Genomic DNA, 21,288 nt, shown 5'->3' with positions numbered 1-21,288 from the left:
ACGAGTCCCCACTGGTTCTGGCGAGAACTGGCGGGAAAAACAAGTGAGGAAGAGAGGTGTGCCCACCTCTGCCAACTCCACCCCTGAGGTGGGGTAGGTGAGGTGAAGCACAACTCTCAGTCCACGCCATTTTGAAGATGGGAGGACTCAGCCAACCAGGGACAGGCTCATGCCCCTCTCCCACTGGAGGGTGGCATAATAGGGGGTGTACCCACCCCAGGGAAGGGACCATTGGTCCCTGCCTTTTACCTACCTGTAACGCCCCTAAATCTAGTATTTAGGGGCACCCCTGAACCTTGCTTCCTCATTCAAGAAGAAACTACAAGAAGAAGAAGAAGGACCGAACAGCAGTGCAGCAGCTAGCAAGAGGAAGACGCTCACTGACTTGGCCCCAGCCCTACCGGCCTGTCTACACCACGAAACTGCTCCTGCGAAATCTCGGTGTGACCTGCAGCCAGCAACCTCGAAAACCCCGGAGGACCTGTCTGCCTTCAAGAACAAAGACTTTGTCTCCCGTAAACACCGGATTTGTTCATCTGCAACCTCTGGCTCCGGCCTGACACCGTGAATCCTCCGCACTCTGCACCCGCCGTCCACGGCCCGAGCTCGAGTGGGCAAACACCAGGAGGAGGTCACCCCAGTTATCCTGACCCGAGATCCGGCAACCCCTGACCTGCCTCCAGCCGACGCCTGCAGCCTAAATCCAGAAGGTCCCCCCAACCGCAACCAGGAGCTGGTAAGAAGATCCGACCCCAAAAGGCACCCCTACACCCGATACCCCACGCCCTTGTGTGCCCAAACCGATAGTGCCTAACCAACCTTCAACTTCCCAACTTACCTCTCGAAGTGGTGGTCACACCCAGAAGACCCTCGTCCCTAAGCCTGCAGTGCCTTTGCAAACCGGAGGTTCCCCATTGAAAACAACAGGGCGCCCGACGTCGAAACAGCACCCTGCACCTGGCCGCCCTAGTGCCGCTGAGGGTGCACCTTTGGTGCTGCTTAGTTTCCCCATTTGCCCTGAGCTAAAGTCCAGGAGCTTTGCTCCCACACCCAAGTGGCCTGCTTGCCAGCAGCCACCAACCAGAGGCCCCCTATCCCCCATTGGATAACATTGGGCCTCAGCACTCTGCACCCGGCCGCCCTAGTGCCGCTGAGGGTGTAACTAGAGTGCATCCTTGACCTTGGGGGACCCCTGAGTCTACCGCCAGAACCTCAACTCCCATTAGCAAATACTTACCTCAAAACCGATAACACTATTTTCCTCCAAAGGATAACATTGACTGTTTTTCTGTGAAAAGTTTCTAAGTGTGGAGTTTGAGAAACTAAAGAAATTCTTTAAAATTGCATGATCTAACAAAAACGATTTTACTTACCTGTTTTCAGGAAATGTCCCAGAGTAGTATCTAGGTGTACTACTCTGTGTAAGACTAGTAAATCTCCAAGTTACTTACCTGCTATTTTACTAAAAAGCCTATTCAAGTCTATGTACTGCATTTACTAAGTATTGCATTTCTCTGCATCCATACTGTAAATCTAACCAAAGTGCATATACAATTATCATTCAAACTGTATTTCAATTGCATCACTACTATAAAGTATTTATTGCTTACCTGTGCCAGGGTTGCTTGGTTCTAGAAAATTAAATAACTAAAAGAATATTTTTATACAAAAACAATTGGTCTGAAGTTCAGTCTTTGAGTGTGTGAATTCATTTGCTGACTGAGTGTGTACAACAAATGCTTAACACTGTCCTCTGATACTGCCTTACTGCTCGACCACACTGCCACAAATAAACGTGCTATCTAACTTTACCTCTGCCTACCTTTGGGAATCCACTGGACTCTATGCATACTATACCTCACTTTGGTATAGTATATACAGAGCCAGCTTCCTACAACAAGCAAGCCAAAAGTGGTAGTAACCAGTGAGTCGTTACTTCACAGGCACTTAACTCTGCTTCACCTGGCCTGGGGTTACTGGGTCATACCACTCACTGGTGGTCCTTGGTTCAGTCCAGATGTATTTGTCGTTCCATCTCCAGTCTCAGATGCACAAGTCCGCTGAAGGCAGGAAGGGCAAGCCTTACGATTGAGCAGCCCACTGCTGGGAGGTGGTAGTCAGGATCTATGAGCAGGGTGGGACCGGCCATAGCGGTTATTAGGCGTTTTCCCGAGAGGCTGGAAGGGTGGGGGGCGGTTTTGCGGATGTGGGGGCTGGTTTTCTTACTGGGGGCCAGTTTTGCAGCGTGGTGGTCCAAATTCCCAGGACTGCTTTGGATTCCCAGTCCGGCCCTGTCTATGAGCAGCCTCACTGCAGGTCCTTTGGTATCTCTTGCCATGCTCCAAAAAAGATCTTCAAGGCGCTAAGCACTGCTGAGGAAAATGTGTTTCTTTCATAGTCAGCTCTTCCGAGATGCATATGTTCATTCTTGTGTTTTTGAAGCACACAATGTTTAAGGTGAGTCAGCATTACGTAACGTGGGAGTGCAGCTAATGGGACCAGTAGACATACTGAACTAATGTAGATATCTGCCCTCCTCAGCCCACTGAAAGTCCCACTCCAAAAACAGACCTTTTTAGCAGGTGGTGTCCCCCACTTGTTGCCCCCATTTGGACTACTACATGCTGGGATTCGACTCTGACAGTGCACTGAAACCTGCCAACCAGGCGCCAGTGCTTTCTCCCTAAAATGTATACATGTGAATTGGCAACTCCAATTAGCAAGGACTTTGCCTCCCCCCCCATAAGTCCCTAGTATATGGTACCCAGGGAAAGGGTGTTAAAGGGAGTCACCAGGGCCTGAAGAACTGTGTGTGCCACCCTGAGTGACCCAAGCAAATGAATGGCAGCAGCCTGCCATTGTCAAATGCAAGAGCAGTGCAAACTGCTTGAACTCGACTTTGCCCTCACCGTGTGTGGCAAAGTCAATGCAATATTTTTAATATATGCCAGTCACCCCTAAGGAAGGCCTCCTGATCCCAGGAGGCACCATGCATTATACTGAAAGCATGAACATGTAAGAGCAAGCTTATATGTCCCTACAGTGGCCTTTACCATTAAAGGCTACTTTAAGTGATAGGTGGCCCATAGCATAACATGGGCTGGCACCCATGCAAACTCGAGGTCGCCAGCTTCATTATGGTACCACCGAAATATGTCATGTTTGGTATCAAACAATGTGCCTCATCACCCCTGACATGAATCTTGTGTTGAGGACAATGTGGCATGCACCCAGGTGGCTACCTTAGAGGTTGCCCACCTGGTTGCCCCAGCCTTTCCTGTGCTCTGGCTGCCAGCCCGCAGCTGCTGCCACCAAGACAGGAATCTCACCCCCTGCCAGGAGGTTGTGAACTCTTGCAGGAGTCAGAAACAATGGCCTACACAGGAAGGAGGTCACACCCACACCCCTGACAGGATGGCTAGTGAAGTGGCACATCAAGGCGGTGAGTTTCAAAGGCAGCACCACTTCTGACATGCAACCAGGCTGCCTCCCAAAGGAGGAAACAGCCTTTCACCTGCCCCCAGGCACACTTGCACCTGGACAGGCGGGAAAAATAGGTATTCAGGAGGTGTACACCCCCAGAAGGCTAGTCACACCTCCAGTGTGGGCTACCTGGTCTGGACAGCTGAGATAGACATCTGACATTTTTAAAAGTGGTAGAATAGAGGGTCCTGGGTGGAAAAGGTGACACGCCCCTCCGAATGTGGTCACCTCAGGGGCTGATTAGCCGCTGGGACCAGTAGTCCATTGGCCACTTTGGACCCACTCTCCTAATGCCCCTAAATCTAGGATTTAATGGCTGACTATGACATCAGAACCTCAGTTCTGATCTGACTTGCAACAAAGGACACCAGAAGAGACCCACGCCTGCGACAGCACAAAGGTGTTATACTGCTCATCTGTGTCAACCTTCCTGGAACTGCACGAATGTGACTCGTAGTGGACCAAATACCGGTTCGCCCAGACAGAGGGACCCCTTTGAGAGCCCAAGGTAACTCCAGACTCTGCTGGATTAGTGGCACCCCTGCACACCACAGGTAAAAACAACATACCGGAACCAAAGAATCGCTGGCCATCGGGCCAACCGAGAAATCGCTCCAAAGTAGATGGTCCAGTGCATTGGGGAAAATATAGTACTGACCTCGAGAATGTTTCAGACGGCTACCATTTCTCCCCAGACCTCTAGACGTCGAGATAAATTTCTGCTGACCTTACTGCTGCCAAGACTTGTTGGTTGCCAGTCCGGCAACTGCCACCTTTACTCGAGGGCTGCAACCTGAGGGAACTCCGCAAAAGTTTCATCCAAAGTCAGCAGTGGCTATGTTGTTGACTTTTTGAACCCTATTTCCCACCAGCACCGTGAAAGAGATAAAACCAGCTTCCCCGCGGCTCCCGCTTCTGCACTAAGGACAGCCGAGACAACTCTGCACCTGGGCTTCTTGAGCCAGGTAAAACGGAACTGACTGTCGAGGCTTAGTCCTGGTATTGAAATCACCTTAACCCTTCTTGGGTTCCACACAACTTGACTTGCAAGTGACTGATTGTCACTAGTGCTTTTTTTCCCCATGTACCACAAAGATAACGTTTTGCAGTACTGTTTTGCACTTTTTACTTCTAAAATCTATAACTCTGGATCTACTTATCTGATTGACTTCATTATGATGTCTAAATTTATATAAAAATCCGCTTTATTTTTATAAGCTCTTGTTGGATTTCTTTCAAGTTGTGTCAATTACTTATCATCCATGTTGGTACTCTGAAATGCTTAACACATGTTCGTCTAGTAAAGCTTGACTGCTCTTTGCCACGCTACCAGGAATGAGCTAAGGATTTATTATTGTGAATCCAAGGACCATCTTTGAGGTATTGTGCAAGTATTTCATGGTGAAGCCTAACCAGCATCCCCGCATAATACTCCACTTTCCTACACTTAGCATCAGACCAAGCACTGATATTGATTGTGATTTTGAAGCGCAACAAAAGGGAAGAGAATGTGGCCTAACGGCTAGAGTGGTCAACCACGGAGCTGGGAAACCGGGTTCGAGTCTCGGCAGGGATGCGCAACGTCCTGTGATTCTGGGCAAATCACTTAATCTCCCTATGCCTAACATCTAAAAATGTATGTGTCCGTCTGTTAGACCTGCCAGTCCTCTGGCTGTCCCCTCCTCATTTTTTCTTCCTTTACCCTCTAATTTTTCTGTCCACTAGTTTTTTTGGTGTTGACTTAGAGGCTCTGGGCACCCCATTATCACTAATTGATGGTGTGGCGCAAGGTGCTTCCCTAAAATGGAGGGAGGGAGAGAGCTCTTCCACAAAATGGTGGCCTAAAACTGTCACCTCAGAACCTGGGCCATAGGCTGGCATGAGGAGTTCCAGAACCTTCTGGACCACTCTGGACAGTCAGGGTCCAGGCTATATATAGAGGTGAGTTGTGTCTGCCATTTTAGGTGGGGTAGAAGGTGTAAAGTGAGGTGGTCAGGAGCAAGGCACCTGAGTGGGGAGGTAGGTGCGCTGGAGGGGGGGGGAGAACTGACTGTTCTTAGGGCCTGCTTTTTCTCCCCCCACAGTTGATACTACCCCCTACCTCGTGACCTAGCCTTGCCTTCAACCTCTAACTCTGGGATCACGTTAACCGTCTGTGTTTCCCGCCTAGTCTGGACCCCTGAAGAGAACTGAGTGAGAGAGTGACCTTCACCGACCTTATCCACCATTTCCCTGACTTTGCTTAGCTGAGGCGAGCCTGTGAGAGTAGGGGGCGCTGGGTGTCAAACTATTCACCACCCCTCAAACTGTAGGCCTGGCCTTAATTTCTACACCCCCCATTGAGGAGATCCTGAAAGAACTCACCACTGTGGCCTGGGGGCCAGAAAGATTGTCCCTGCTATTGCTGGGGCCCGCGGAGAAGCTCGGGGCCCTGTCGCTGACGTCACAGCTAGGTTTGCGTGGCCCCCAGGACTGAGGAGGCCGCTAGAGTTCAAGGAGGGCCTTGTTAGGCCGAGCAGACTAATCGAGGCTGCGTAGGCCTGAAGCCGGTGTCTCCTGTCATCTGACGGGGGCGGACTGTCAAGCGCCGCTTCACCTGTCGCTGACTGGGCCGCGCCCCCGCAGGCCGCACTGTCATTGGCGGCTGCGGGTGCGCCCTGGCGCGTCGTCAGTGCGGAGCCTCGAGAAGTGTGACCGACCCGGACATCGCCGGCTGACGGAGGATCTTCGCAAGGGCCGGTGAGGCCGAAGTCTGAGGTAAACCCTGGGGAGGAGGGCGGGAAGCCTGGGAGAAGCCCAGTGCACGCCCCTCCCCGGGGAATCCGATCGTCGTGCCTGCTTGGCCCTGCAACTACCCCGGCGTGGGGAAGCATTCGAACCATGGCCCAGTGAATTCGTGCCAGTGTAATACTAAACGTTGGCCCCCAGAGTGGAAATAACTGCCTCCCCTGTCAACATGAGTCCCCTATGGAGGTAGCCAGTTCAATGCTCAGCGCTTGGTCCCCTTGATGAAAAGCATAAGTGAAGCGCTATATTGAATGACTCTACTCAAAGTACTATGTGATCGCTAAGAGAAACGCTATATTTAATGTCTCTACTTGAAGTGCTATGTGATCCATAAGAGAAACGCTATATTTAATGTCTCTACTTGAAGTGCTATGTGATCCATAAGTGAAGCGCTATAGTTAATGACTCTACTCAAAGTACTATGTGATTGCCAAGTAAAGCGCTTTGTCTAAAGACTCTATTTAAAGTGGTAGGAAATCGCTACGTGAAGTGCTATGTTTAGACACTCTATTTAAGGCGCTATGAAATCGCTATAGGTAGTGCTATATTTAATGTCTCTATCCAAAGCACTATTGAATTGGCGGTACTGAGATTGATCATCAGGTGGCGTGCTTGATTTCATAACAGATTTAAAATGTCTATGCAATGCCAATCTGGTCACGAAGAAATATTTAGACCCTAATGTGAAGCGGATAAAAGCTAATTAGGGCCATTTGAAAGGAAAGGAAAAGAATGATAAAAGAGAAGATAAAGCTTTTCTAATTTCTCTAAATTCCTTGGTGTAGTGTCGTTTTTAGTGGTGGTACGCTGGAGTGCTGAGTTGAGTGGAATGCAAGCACGACATAATACTCCGGAATGAAGCCTTATCACCTGAGCCAAGCTACCAAAGGTCTTTAGGTCCAACAAGTTGGTGTTCAGCGGTGGGATTCTGAGCTTGTGCTTGCGTCCACTTATAAGCAATTCAGTGTGCGCCACGCACCCTACACAGGATTTTTGTTTTTATTGGAGTTTTCTCCAGGTTGTCTCCCTGATTTGATTTCCTGAAATTATCTCTGTCCTGTGGTGTGGCTTTTTCTTGAAGAAGGTTCTTCTTACCTTCTGAGTTCTTTTCCGCATTGTTAGGGCCCCATCTGGCAGGATGGAGTTTGAGCTGGGTAGTCTAGAAGAGTACACTGTGACCCAGTTAAAGGAATTCTGCCAGGAGAGGGGGGTATTTTTCAAGCGGGGAGCAAAGAAAGAGGAGCTCCAGACTAGCTTGAGAGCCTGGGTGATGGCCCACCCTAGCGGGGGACAGAAGGAGGAGGGACCAGAACCGGACACCACAGAAGGGACAGAATCACTTTTCCCCCCTGAGAGCAGCAATATGGATGCAGGACCCAAGGCACCTTCAAGGGCCGGTAGTAGTGCTTCAGGGGGGAGCCTGTCTTCGTCTGATTTAGCCGACAGGAGGGAGGAGAGGCAATTCAGGATGGAATTAGCCCACTTGGAGAAGGAGAGGGAAGAGCGGAGGTTCCTTCATGAGCTCCATTTGAAAGAATTGGATCTCAAGGCCCTTCAGTTCGGGGCCCCCGGTAGTCCTGCTGGTGGCAGCGTACAGAAAGAAGTCACCAGGGAACCTAGACCCCACTTGCCAAAGGACGTAGTTGCCAGCTACGGTGTTGGGGACGACATCGCCAAGTGGTTGGCTGCCTATGAGGTCTCCTTACGAGCCCATGGGATCCCGGAAGCTCAGTGGGGGGGTGGTCTGTGCAGGTACATGCCTCCAGTGGGGAGGGATGCCCTTTTAGCCCTAGAACAACGGGAGCAGACCAATTACCCCACCATGAGGGTCGCCTTGATTGAGAAGTTTGGGCTGACCCCTGAGAAATACAGGCAGAGATTCCGGGGTAGCCAAAAGCTGGCTGCCCAGAATTGGGTGGACTTTCTGGACTACGCCAAAAAGGCTTTGGAGGGCTGGGTTCAGGGCAGTGAGGTGAAAGACTACGAGGGGTTGTATAACCTATTTTTGAGGGAGCACCTCCTCGAGAAAAGTCTTCCGGAGCTGCGTCAACACCTGGTAGACAGCAAGCTGACTAATCCTAGGAAGCTTGCGGAGGAAGCGGACATCTGGGCTAGTACCCGGGTGTCTTCAAAAGGAATTGGGGGGAATTCCCAAGGGACTGGACAGGGTGCTCCCCAGAAGAAAGAGGGGGGAGACAAAAAGAGGGAGTTCCCTAAAGGCCCCCAAAAGAATTCGCAGGGAAAGGGATCAGGATTCCCTCCTAAGGTTGGCCCCCACAAACCCCCTTATCCTGACCGTAGTCAGCAGCCTAAGGTAGACCGTTGTTATGAGTGTGGCGAGATTGGGCACTACAAGGGGGATACCAAGTGTCCCAAGAGACCACACCCTCCCACTGGAGGAAAGACCCCTGGGGTGGCGAGTGTAGTGCTCGGGGAGGAGTTGCCCCTAGATAAGGGAGGTGAGTGGGCAGGGCTAACATTAGTGTCTCTGGGAGATTGCGAGATGGTTCCTAAGACCCATGTGCCCTCGAATACCACCAAGTACAGGCAAGGGGTCACCATCAATGCCCAGAGGGTGAAGGCTCCGAGGGACACAGGAGCCAGCATGACTATGGTAAGGAGTCAGCTGGTGTCCCCAGAGCAGGTGGTTCCCAACGTAGTCCACCCGGTTGTGATGGCTGACAACCGAGAGGGTCACTATCCAGTGGCCCAGATTCCCTTTGAGTGGGGAGGGGTTACGGGTCCTCTACGAGTTGCGGTAAGCCCTGCTATGCCGGTCGACTGTCTGTTGGGAAATGACCTTGAACATACGGCCTGGAAGGAGGTCGAGTTCAAGGCTCATATGGAGATGTTGGGTTCGCCTGAGTGGACTTGTGCCAACACGCGGTCCGTGACTGCCCAGAGGGGGAGTTCACAGAGGTTGGAGCCTGGGACAAAGGCCCAACCAGCTGCCAAAAAGGGTAAACGGGGACAGGGGAAGCCTGCCCCGGCATAAGCACCTCGTAAGGTGGATGGGGCAACTGAGGTGGTCCCGGAGTCCACAGAGGGGGATGTGACTTCCCTGGAGGGCTTACCTACTCCTGCAGAATGGCAGGTGGAGGGAGGACCTACCAGGGAGGAGTTTTGTCGGGCCCAGAAGGAGTGCCCCACCCTTGAGGGCTTACGGCGGCAGGCCGAAGCCCAGGCAGTTGGTAACGATTCGGGGAACTTCCACATATACTGGGAAGAGGGACTCCTCTATAGCGAACCCAAGGCTTCGGTGCATGGATCATCCCGGGCCTTGGTGGTTCCCCAGCGTTACCGAGCCTTCCTTTTGAAATTGGCTCACGAGATACCCTTGGCAGGACACTTGGGACAGGACAAGACCTTTGCTCGGCTTGTCCCTCACTTTTACTGGCCTCAGATGAGGATTACGTCCGACACTTTTTGTAGGACGTGTGTTACCTGCCAAGCTAGTGGGAAAACAGGGGTGAAGCTGAAGGCTCCCCTGGAACCACTGCCTGTCGTTGGCACCCCCTTTGAAAGTGTGGGCATCGACATTGTTGGGCCATTGGATCCACCAACGTCTGCTGGTCACAGGTTTATCCTGGTTCTGGTGGATCATGCCTCCCGGTACCCAAAGGCTATTCCTCTGAGGACCATTACCGCACCTGCGGTGGCACGGGCCCTGATGGGGATTTTCACCCGGATTGGGTTCCCCAAGGAAGTTGTATCTGACAGAGGTACCAACTTCATGTCAGCATACATGCGGGCTATGTGGAAAGAGTGTGGAGTCACTTACCGGTTCTCCACCCCCTATCACCCCCAGACCAATGGTCTGGTGGAGAGGTTTAACAAAACCTTGAAGGGCATGATCAGAAGCCTGCCCGAGAGCCTGCGGAGGAAATGGGACATCCTCCTGCCTTGTTTGCTGTTCTCCTACAGGGAGGTACCACAGAAGGGAGTGGGCTTCAGCCCCTTTGAGCTGTTGTATGGACACCCTGTTTGTGGACCCCTCAGCCTGGTGAAGGATGGATGGGAAAAGACTCCCAGAAAACTTCCCCCGGATGTGGTGAGCTACATGCTGGCCTTTCGTAGCCAAATGGCTAGGTTGTGGAAGCAAGCTTCCGAAAACCTAGAAGCCAGCCAGACGGTCATGAAGGAATGGTATGACCAAAATGCTCACCCGGTGGAGCTGGAGCCTGGCCAGAAGGTGTGGGTCATGGAGCCTGGGGAGCTTAGCGCCCTCCAGGATCGCTGGTCAGGCCCCTTTGAGGTGATTGAGAAGAAGGGCAAGGTCACCTATGTGGTGGATCTTAAGACCCCCAGGCAGCCCCATCGGGTGCTCCATGTCAACCGCCTCAAGCCCCATCGAGAGAGATCAGAGGTCACTTTGATGAGGGTGACTGATGGGTCAGAGGAAGAGGAAAGTGAACCTCTCCCTGATCTTTTGGCGTCCCAAGAGAAGGATGGGTCGGTAGAGGAAGTGATCCTCTCACCATCTCTAACTCCCGAACAGCGGAGAGACTGCCTCCAGGTCCTGGAGCAGTATCTTTCACTGTTCTTACTTATCCCGGGAAGGACTCATCTGTGTACCCATGATGTGGACACAGGGGACAGCCCACCTGTGAAGTCCAAGTCCTACCGTTTGTCGGATAAGGTGAAGGCTAGCATCCATGGTGAAGTCACCAAGATGCTGGAGCTGGAAGTGATTGAACCTTCAAGCAGTCCCTGGTCCAGTCCGGTGGTACTGGTACCTAAAGCTGCCCCACTGGGCACTACCCCAGAACTCAGGTTCTGTGTGGATTACAGGGGACTGAACTCTGTGACGAAGACCGATGCTCATCCTATCCCGAGGGCGGATGAGCTCATTGACCGGCTGGGAGCTGCCCAATATCTGAGTACCTTTGACCTTACATCCGGGTACTGGCAGATCTCCCTGACAGATGGAGCAAAGGAAAGGTCAGCCTTCTCCACACCTGAGGGTCACTACCAGTTCTGCGTGATGCCCTTTAGGCTCAAGAACGCCCCTGCCACTTTTCAGCGTCTGGTGAACCAGGTCTTCTCCGGGATGGAGGCTTTCTCGGCTGCTTACCTGGATGACATCGCCGTCTTCAGCAGCAGCTGGGAGGACCATTTGTGTCACCTTCAGGCTGTCCTTCAGGCCCTGCAGCAGGCGGGTCTGACGATTAAGGCTAGCAAATGCCAGATCGGGCAGGGGTCGGTAGTGTACCTCGGTCACTTGGTGGGTCGGGGCAAGGTGCAACCCCTCCAGGCTAAGATCGAAACCATCATGGCCTGGGAACCCCCCAAGACTTAGACGGAGGTCCAAGCCTTTCTGGGCCTAACCGGTTACTACCGACGCTTCGTCAAAGGGTATCGTACTATCGTGGCTCCCTTGACTGAGCTTACATCAAAGAAGCACCCTCGACGGGTAATCTGGACCGAGGTGTGTCAACGAGCCTTTGACACCCTGAAACAAGCAATGTGTGCGGCGCCTGTCCTCAGGGCCCCTGACTTCTCCAACAAATTCATCGTCCAAACGGATGCGTCGGAGCATGGCATCGGGGCAGTGCTGTCGCAGCTCAATGAAGAGGGTCTGGACCAACCAGTGGTTTTCCTATCTAGGAGACTACTCCCCCGGGAACAGAGGTGGAGTGCGATTGAGAGGGAGGCTTTTGCGGTGGTGTGGGCTCTGAAGAAGTTGGGGCCATACCTGTTTGGCTGGCACTTCCTGGTTCAGACCGACCACCGACCCCTCAGGTGGCTGATGCAAATGAGGGGTGAGAATCCTAAGTTGTTGAGGTGGTCCATCTCCCTACAGGGATTGGACTTTAGGGTGGAACATCGGCCAGGAGTGGACCACGCCAATGCTGACGATCTCTCCAGGTATTTCCGCCTTAGTGAAGAGAACTCCCAAGGGATTGGGTAGCTCTCCCCACTTTCAGCTGGGGGGGACGCGTGTTAGACCTGCCAGTCCTCTGGCTGTCCCCTCCTCATTTTTTCTTCCTTTACCCTCTAATTTTTCTGTCCACTAGTTTTTTGGGTGTTGACTTAGAGGCTCTGAGCACCCCATTTTCACTAATTGATGGTGTGGCGCAAGGTGCTTCCCTAAAATGGAGGGAGGGAGAGAGCTCTTCCACAAAATGGTGGCCTAAAACTGTCACCTCAGACCCTGGGCCATAGGCTGGCATGAGGAGTTCCAGAACCTTCTGGACCACTCTGGACAGTCAGGGCCCAGGCTATATATAGAGGTGAGTTGCGTCGGCCATTTTAGGTGGGGTAGAAGGTGTGAAGTGAGGTGGTCAGGAGCAAGGCACCTGAGTGGGGACGTAGGTGCGCTGGAGGGGGGGAGAACTGACTGTTCTTAGGGCCTGCTTTTTCTCCCCCCACAGTTGATACTACCCCCTACCTCGTGACCTAGCCTTGCCTTCAACCTCTAACTCTGGGATCACGTTAACCGTCTGTGTTTCCCGCCTATTCTGGACCCCTGAAGAGAACTGAGTGAGAGAGTGACCTTCACCGACCTTATCCACCATTTCCCTGACTTTGTTTAGCTGAGGCGAGCCTGTGAGAGTAGGGGGCGCTGGGTGTCAAACTATTCACCACCCCTCAAACTGTAGGCCTGGCCTTAATTTCTACACCCCCCATTGAGGAGATCCTGAAAGAACTCACCACTGTGGCCTGGGAGCCAGAAAGATTGTCCCTGCTATTGCTGGGGCCCGCAGAGAAGCCCGGGGTCCTGTCGCTGACGTCACAGCTGAGTTTGCGTGGCCCCCAGGGCTGAGGAGGCCGCTAGAGTTCAAGGAGGGCCTTGTTAGGCCGAGCAGACTAATCGAGGCCGCGTAGGCCTAAAGCCGGTGTCTCCTGTCATCTGACGGCGGCGGACTGTCAAGCGCCTCCCCCGCCGCTTCACCTGTCGCTGACTGGGCCGCGCCCCCGCAGGCCGCACTGTCATTGGCGGCTGCGGGTGCGCCCTGGCGCGTCGTCAGTGTGGAGCCTCGAGAGGTGTGACCGACCCGGACATCGCCGGGAAACCAGCACGGCTGACGGAGGATCTTTGCAAGGGCCGGTGAGGCCGAAGTCTGAGGTAAACCCTGGGGAGGAGGGCGGGAGGCCTGGGAGAAGCCCAGTGCACGCCCCTCCCCGGGGAATCCGATCGTCGGGCCTGCTTGGCCCTGCAACTACCCCGGCGTGGGGAAGCATTCGAACCATGGCCCAGTGAATTCGTGCCAGTGTAATACTAAACGTTGGCCCCCAGAGTGGAAATAACTGCCTCCCCTGTCAACATGAGTCCCCTACGGAGGTAGCCAGTTCAATGCTCAGCGCTTGGTCCCCTTGATGAAAAGCATAAGTGAAGCGCTATATTGAATGACTCTACTCAAAGTACTATGTGATCGCTAAGAGAAACGCTATATTTAATGTCTCTACTTGAAGTGCTATGTGATCCATAAGTGAAGCGCTATATTTAATGACTCTACTCAAGGTACAATGTGATCGCTAAGAGAAACGCTATATTTAATGTCTCTACTTGAAGTGCTATGTGATCGCTAAGAGAAACGCTATATTTAATGTCTCTACTTGAAGTGCTATGTGATCCATAAGTGAAGCGCTATATTTAATGACTCTACTCAAAGTACTATGTGATTGCCAAGTAAAGCGCTTTGTCTAAAGACTCTATTTAAAGTGGTAGGAAATTGCTTTGTGAAGTGCTATGTTTAGACACTCTATTTAAGGCGCTATGAAATCGCTATAGGTAGTGCTATATTTAATGTCTCTATCCAAAGCACTATTGAATTGGCGCTACTGTGATTGATCATCAGGTGGCGTGCTTGATTTCATAACAGATTTAAAATGTCTATGCAATGCCAATCTGGTCACGAAGAAATGTTTAGACCCTAATGTGAAGCAGATAAAAGCTAATTAGGGCCATTTGAAAGGAAAGGAAAAGAATGATAAAAGAGAAGATAAAGCTTTTCTAATTTCTCTAAATTCCTTGTTGTAGTGTCGTTTTAGTGGTGGTACGCTGGAGTGCTGAGTTGAGTGGAATGCAAGCACGACATAATACTCCGGAATTAAGCCTTATCACCTGAGCCAAGCTACCAAAGGTCTTTAGGTCCAACACCGTCTGTACCGCAACTGGTGCTCATTTGAGTCTGCAGATTCCTTTGGGTCTAGTTTGCGCTATATAGAACTCCCCCCCCAAAAAAATGCTCCAAAAAGAACTTTAAGGCGCTAAGTAGTGCTGAGGAAAATGTGGCACTTTTATATTCAGCTCTTGCAAGACAAATATTTTCATTCTTGTGTTTCTGAAGCACACAATGTTTAAGGTGAGTCAGCATTACTTAACGTGGGTTTGCAGCTGATAGGACCAGTAAACAGACTGAACTGCTATAGATATCTGCCCACCCTAGCCCACTGAAAGCCCCACTCTGGCTCGTTCTGGCCCAAAAGCAATAGCTCCCTGTCTGTTGTTCATAACTTTATTGCCACACCAGTGCTCTCTGTGACAATTATAATCCTTCTCCCCCTGGCAGCACTAGTTCCATAGCTGAAGCCAAAAAGTTCCTCCAAGATGGCCCCCTTTACTTAGGCACCACCACAAAAAGGAGGAACTTAGAATGTCACAGCCTGTTCTTTTTCTTCCGAGATGGACCCTTCACTGAAGATCGCTCTGAGTGTACAAAATTTCTTTATGTTTCCTGTAATTGTTTGTGTGCATGTATTTCTCTGCCCGTTTGTGGGGTTTGCATATTTTCCTGTTTAAGCCCGTACCGCCATAAAGCAGGCGGGGCTTGTCTGCGGCCTCTGTTGCAGAATCGCACAGTGGTTCCTATGCACAAAGGCATCAGCTGGCAACGCGCACCTTCTCCCAAGCTTAGCCATCAGGGTGTGTAGGCAGCGCTTCTTCCGGGAGCAGCCTCTCGGTACACCTCTTGGGAGGGTTGGATACTTAGAAAACGACCCTAAACAGGGACTTTTCGGTCTGTTTCCTTCCAGGAGTTTTCTGGTGCCTTGAGAGGTCAGTCCGGTGTGTCTTGGGGGCTCTCTGGTCGAAAGGAAGGCAGGCAACATAGAAATGTCTGACGAAGGGCAGGGCCCTCATGCCAACCCTCTTTGGCATCTGTAGTGTTATGCTGGACACATTCTAGTGTCTCAGCTGGCACTTAGATAGTCAGCCACGCCCTCATCATGTGCACCCGGCCCTGCTGCCTATGCACTGCAGATAGCCTACACCGGCCCTTCAAGCAATGGTTGAAGCTTCAGTGGAGGCCGCTTCTAGGGCTCGAGAGGAGCAGCTCCCACCTAAGGTCCCAGATCTTGAAGCTCCTGGAGGTGACCCTGATGAAGATAGCAGAAGGGCTCGTTGTATTCAGCTGTCTGGTCTGGCAGACCTCTTGCAACATCTAAGGGATCACCTGAGTGTGCCTATGCCGAATCCTTCAGCGGATGAGAATCACTTGTTGGCTAAATATCAGCGTGTGGAGCCTGAGACGCTACCCTTGCATAATGCTTTGACTTGTTGGCTAAATATGAGCGTGTGGAGCCTGAGACGCTACCCTTGCATAATGCTTTTAGAGAGGAAGGACTTAGACAAGACGTCTTTTCCCAGGCTCCTTTCACGTCATGTGGATACGTCTGCTGAGGAGTTCCCGTCAGTGGTGAAGGTGGACAATCTGATGGTGGACTTGTCCACCTACGGTAATGTCTGAGGACGCTTCCCCATCAGATCCGGTGGTCAAAAAGGTGGATGGTGCGGTGAAAAGTTGTGATACGGCTGCCGTTTGTTCAATTTGTGCCAACACTTACACCACATATATCGTCCAGTCCCTTATAAAAGACTTCCAAGCCTTGGCGGACCACATGTTGAAAGGAGTGGGTTGTTCAGCTCTTTTGTCTCTCGTGGAGCAGCAAGCCCGTTTTTGGTCCGGATTTGCCATCTGACAATCTGTGCACATCAGCAGCTTCATCTGGGGCCGCTGAGGCTGCACCTTGGCAATGTGGAGGCATACCTGGAAGGCGGGTGTAGCCCAAAAGGGTATTTTGATGAAGCTGCCTTTTGAGGGTTCCAAGCTCTTTGAACACCAGTTAGAGGAGATGATTAACAAATCGGTGGAGAATAAAAAATAGCTTGCTCTAGCTTTTGCCTTACCTAGGGGTAGAGGGTTTGAATATAAAAGGGCTTTCCCACCCGAACTCCGAGAGGTAAGTCCCTGGTTCCAACCCTCATCTACTGCTCTCTGCCCCCCTCCTCCACAGCTATGATTATCATGGGCCTTCTCCTGTGGGTGGCCCCTTCTGGAGCAGTCGCAGCCGGCATTAACTGCGTGTGGAAGGTCGTGCGGGGGGGGGGGGGTAATTTAATAATAAATAATAAAATGTACCTTTCCACCGGTCGGGTCCCGCATTTTCTCGGCTCCTACTCCTGCCTCCGGCAGGAACAGGAAGCAGGCAGCCTCCCTTCCCTCCCCTAAGCCAATCATAACGCTGCAATGGCAGCGTGGTGATTGGTGGGGATGCCGCCCAGCCAGGGGCTTGCGGGGAGGCCATGTCCTCCATGCAGGCTGCCCTACCCACTCACCCGCCTGCAACTAAACATAAAATGGTAATAACGGGAAGTTATTACAATTTTATGTTTCTGCTTCTCGCACTGCAAGAAAGCAGTGGGGCAACGCTCCCCCGCCCTAGTGGAGGAGCCGCCCCTGTTCTGGTGTTTCAGAACGAGTGGCGACTGGAAGTCTTGCATGCCTGGGCAATGCAAGTAGTCTCCGAGGGGTATCATTTGGAATTTTCAGAAACCCTAAGCCAATCTTTCCAAAACACTCGCTGCCCAAGAGATCCAGTGCACCTTCAGGCTCTTTAGAACGGCGTTCAGCAACTACTGGATAAACAAATTCTTCCTGTCCCTCAGTTGGAATATGGGCAAGGTTTTTATTCCATACTATAGGTGATGCAAAAGGTGTCAGGACTATTGTCCGGTGTTGGACTTAAAAGCATTGAGTAGTGTCCTGGGTTTTCGTGTGTTCAAGATGATCATGCTGCAAAGCATCTTTCCCCTGTTGGCACAGGGTCCGTTCCTGGCATCTTTGGGCATGTTGGACACATATTTGGACATCCCAATCTTTCCTCTCCACCAGCCATTTCTGAGATTGTCCATGGCCAACTAGCATTGCCGGCTTCTGGCTCTTTCATTTGGGCTGGCTCCAGTGCCCAGAATCTTCACAAAACCTCTGGTTCCGTTGGTGGATTTTTACATTCTGCAGGTATTTAGCTGTTTCCTTACCTCAATAGCAGATTAATTGTCTCTTCTTCTCTTTCTAAGGCTTTGCAGGATGTCGAGGAAGCCTGTACACTCCTCCTGAAGCTGTTACGGGGTTATTAGCGACACGTTGTCAGGGTCACCGGAACTACCCTACCCAGCAGCCTGTGCGGCGCAGTGCTCACGCGCTGACGTCACTTCCGACGCTCTGCGTCGTGTTCCGGCTTTACCCACCGTGAAAAGAAGAACGGAGGAACCATGGCGCTGTCGGATATTCCTACTTTGGTTCCAGTCTTGCGGTGATTCGGAGGGTCAGTCGGAAGGAGGAGGAGGTCGGGTAAGGGTGCCGCTGCACCAGTCAAGTCTCTGGTATATTTAGAGTGTGGAGGCATTGGGTTCGGGGAAGCCGCTACGCTACAAACTGCATCGTGGGCGTACCGCTTCCCAGGGTATTGGTGTTGGGACAGGTGATACGAGAACGGTGTCAAACATTGGGGTGCCCCTCAAACCTGGAGAAAGCAGAAGTGCGTGTGAGAGCGAGAACATCGCCGTGAGGTAACGGCACTGTTCATTTTTGAGAGAGAAGAGAGAGTGACAAAACTCGCCGTGAGGTGAACGGCTCTACTGTTGAATGAGAGAGAGAGCGTGAGAAACCCAGTGAAGTACGGGGAGCACTGAGGGCCGAAGCCGGGTTGAGAACCGGCATCTGTAGTGCACAGAATCTATTTTGCCGAAACCGTGTTGAGAAACGGTGGAGTTCACATCATATGGAGCTATGAATATCAATCCCTGTTGTTTCTGGTGCTGTTATAACGCTTACCTTGTTCACTGTGTAACAAAACTATAAGCTCCACACAAACCCCTGATACAAGACATTCACAGAGATTGGAATAGCGTATGCCTTTTTGAATTAAGTTCTTAATTCTTTTCTTTACAGGTAACGAAAGCTTTTCACAGGGTACATTCCCATGCCTTATGTAGTTATGTAGAAAGGAAGTATAGATAAAGTTAATGGTCTATGTTTATGTTTTACAGGTCTCCCTCCCCGCTGTTCCCATCCTTTCCTTCCCTCACTTGATCCGATCTATCTCTTGTGCTATAATAGCAATCAGAGAGGAAACGATCAAGAGGTGGAACCCTTTGTGCAACGAACCAACTCCGAGGTGGTCATCGGACTCTACTTGAAGCTATCGGAGCTGACAGAATATCCGACCCATTACACTGTTACCTCCCAGTTGGTTCGGGGCACAATGGCCACCCTAGATGAGATTTTAGCGGCATTACAATTAGTGCAGACCGAGGTAGCAGCCTCCCGAGCAGAAACAGCGGTGTTGCAGGACCGCGTAGACCGGATACAGCGTAATCCTTTTGATGCAGTGGGAAGCAGAACAGTTAGTGGAGGTAGTTGGGCAGGGGGAGCTACCACAACACCGTCCACTCCATTTACGGTGGAAATACCCACCCCAATTCCCTTAGCCGCTCCAGAACGGTTCCATGGGGACGAGAAGAAAGTGCAAGTATTTATGACACAAGTCATGCTCCATTTCACGTGTCGCCCCAAGGTATTCAGTACTAATCAGGCTAGAGTGGCCTTTTTAATCTCATATTTGGCAGGAGATGCAGCGCAATGGGCGGTCCCCTTGGTACGGAAGGATGATCCCTTATTATATGATTGGGATGGGTTTCGGGAGGAGTTTGAAGGTGTTTTTGACCATAGGGCTCAGACCTATTCTGTGGATAGAGAGTTGTTGGAGTTAAAGCAAGGGAATCGTGAATTATTGGTATATGTCAATGCGTTTCAGCGATTAGTAGCAGAGACGAATTGGCCTGAAGAAAAGCAAGCAGCGGTCTTTCACCACGGGTTGCGGGATGAGTTGAAGGATGTGATTGCTCAAATCGATCCACAACCGAGGTCCTGTGTAGACCTCATTAATTTAGCGAGACGTTTAGATAACCGTCTCATGGATAGAAAGGGAGACAGGAGAAAATACGATCGTCCTTTTGTGAGGACTGAAAGACCACGTTCACAGGGAGCTATGTCCGGCCCAGCGGTGGAACCTATGGAAATAGGCACCGTGAGAGCGGCCCTTACACAGGAAGAAAGGGAAACAAGGAGGAAGCAAGGCTTATGCATGTATTGTGGGAAGAAAGGGCATTACGTAAGAGAATGCATGGCTAAACCCAAGGGTAAGGAGAGCGGATTTTTACGGGCTCCTCCATTGACAGTAACTAAGACGGAAAACTAGCAGGCCCCGGGATTGGGGGAGGAAATTCCATGGGCCAATATGAAATACCTTCAGTGATAGGACAGAAAAAACATTTTTTTGTCAAAATTCAGATACATGTCAAAGGGAAACCAGTTGAAGCAACTGCCCTTTTGGATTCAGGCGCTACCGGTATCTTTATGGATGACGAAGTAGTACAGGAGTTGGACATCTCTAGAGTAGCTAAGAAACAGTTGGAAACCGTGCTAACGGTGGATGGTAGGAATCTAGCTTCCGGACCCATAGGATTCTGTACCCCTCCCCTGAAGGTTGGATGTGGGGAACGACATAGTGAATGGTTGACATTTAATATCATCAAGACTCCTATGTATGGGGTAATTTTGGGGTTACCGTGGTTAACCAAACATAACCCCACCATAAATTGGATAAATCACAGTTTAGTTTTCGCATCCCCGTTTTGTAAGCAATGTTGCGGGATGGAGAAGAAGCAGACGGGAGCTCCTCCTTCACAGGGGTATACCATCGCTACGGCGGCAGAAAAGGACATCAAATTACCTGACATATATAAAGAATATATAGATGTTTTTAATGAGACACAGGCTGATAGGCTTCCTCCCCATCGCTCTTACGACTGCCAAATAGATCTGGTTCCGGGGGCAGTGGTCCCATGCGGGAGGATCTATGCTCTCTCGGAAGGAGAAAACGAGCATTTGCGAGATTATCTCGAGAAGTACCAAGCAAATGGGTTTATTAGACCATCAAAGTCCCCAGCAGCATCGCCCCTTTTCTTCATTCCCAAGGCTAACGGCGAGTTAAGAACTTGTATAGACTTTCGCGCCTTGAATAAAGTAACAATAAAAAATAGTTACCCGCTTCCTTTGATCTCCGTCCTGTTGGACCAAGTGAAAAAGGCAGTAATCTATACCAAACTGGATTTAAGGGGCGCTTACCACCTTGTCCGCATGAGACAGGGTGATGAGTGGAAAACGGCTTTTCGCACTCGATATGGGTTATTCGAGTATCGAGTGATGCCGTTTGGGCTGTGCAATGCACCTGCAGCATTCCAATTCTTTCTAAACGAAGTCTTGCGAGAATATTTGGATCGGTTTGCAATTGTCTACATAGATGACATCCTCATCTATTCAGACAACGACCAGGATCACCCAAAACATGTAGGGAAAGTGTTAGAGGCCTTGAGAACCAATAATTTGTACTGTAAACTCAGTAAATGTGAGTTCCATGCAGATCAGGTTGAGTTTCTGGGGGTAATGTTGTCAGCTCGGGGACAAACCATGGCGGAAAGAAAGGTTTCGGCAGTACAGAAGTGGCCAACCCCTACGAATGTAAAGGACGTGCAATCCTTTTTAGGATTTGCCAACTTTTATAGGCGGTTCATTTCTCAATTCTCAAATATAGTAGCCCCCATAACACAACTCCTCCGAAAAAAGGTTAAATTCAGTTGGACTCCAGAGGCACAACAGGCGTTCACTCAACTCAGAGAAGCGTTTACCACTGCGCCTGTGCTAGCCCACCCTGATCCTGACAGACCTTACC

The sequence above is a fragment of the Triturus cristatus genome, chromosome 12 (assembly GCF_964204655.1).
Source record: "Triturus cristatus chromosome 12, aTriCri1.1, whole genome shotgun sequence".
Lineage (NCBI taxonomy): Eukaryota > Metazoa > Chordata > Amphibia > Caudata > Salamandridae > Triturus > Triturus cristatus.
Note: the sequence above shows the minus strand (reverse complement) of the source record.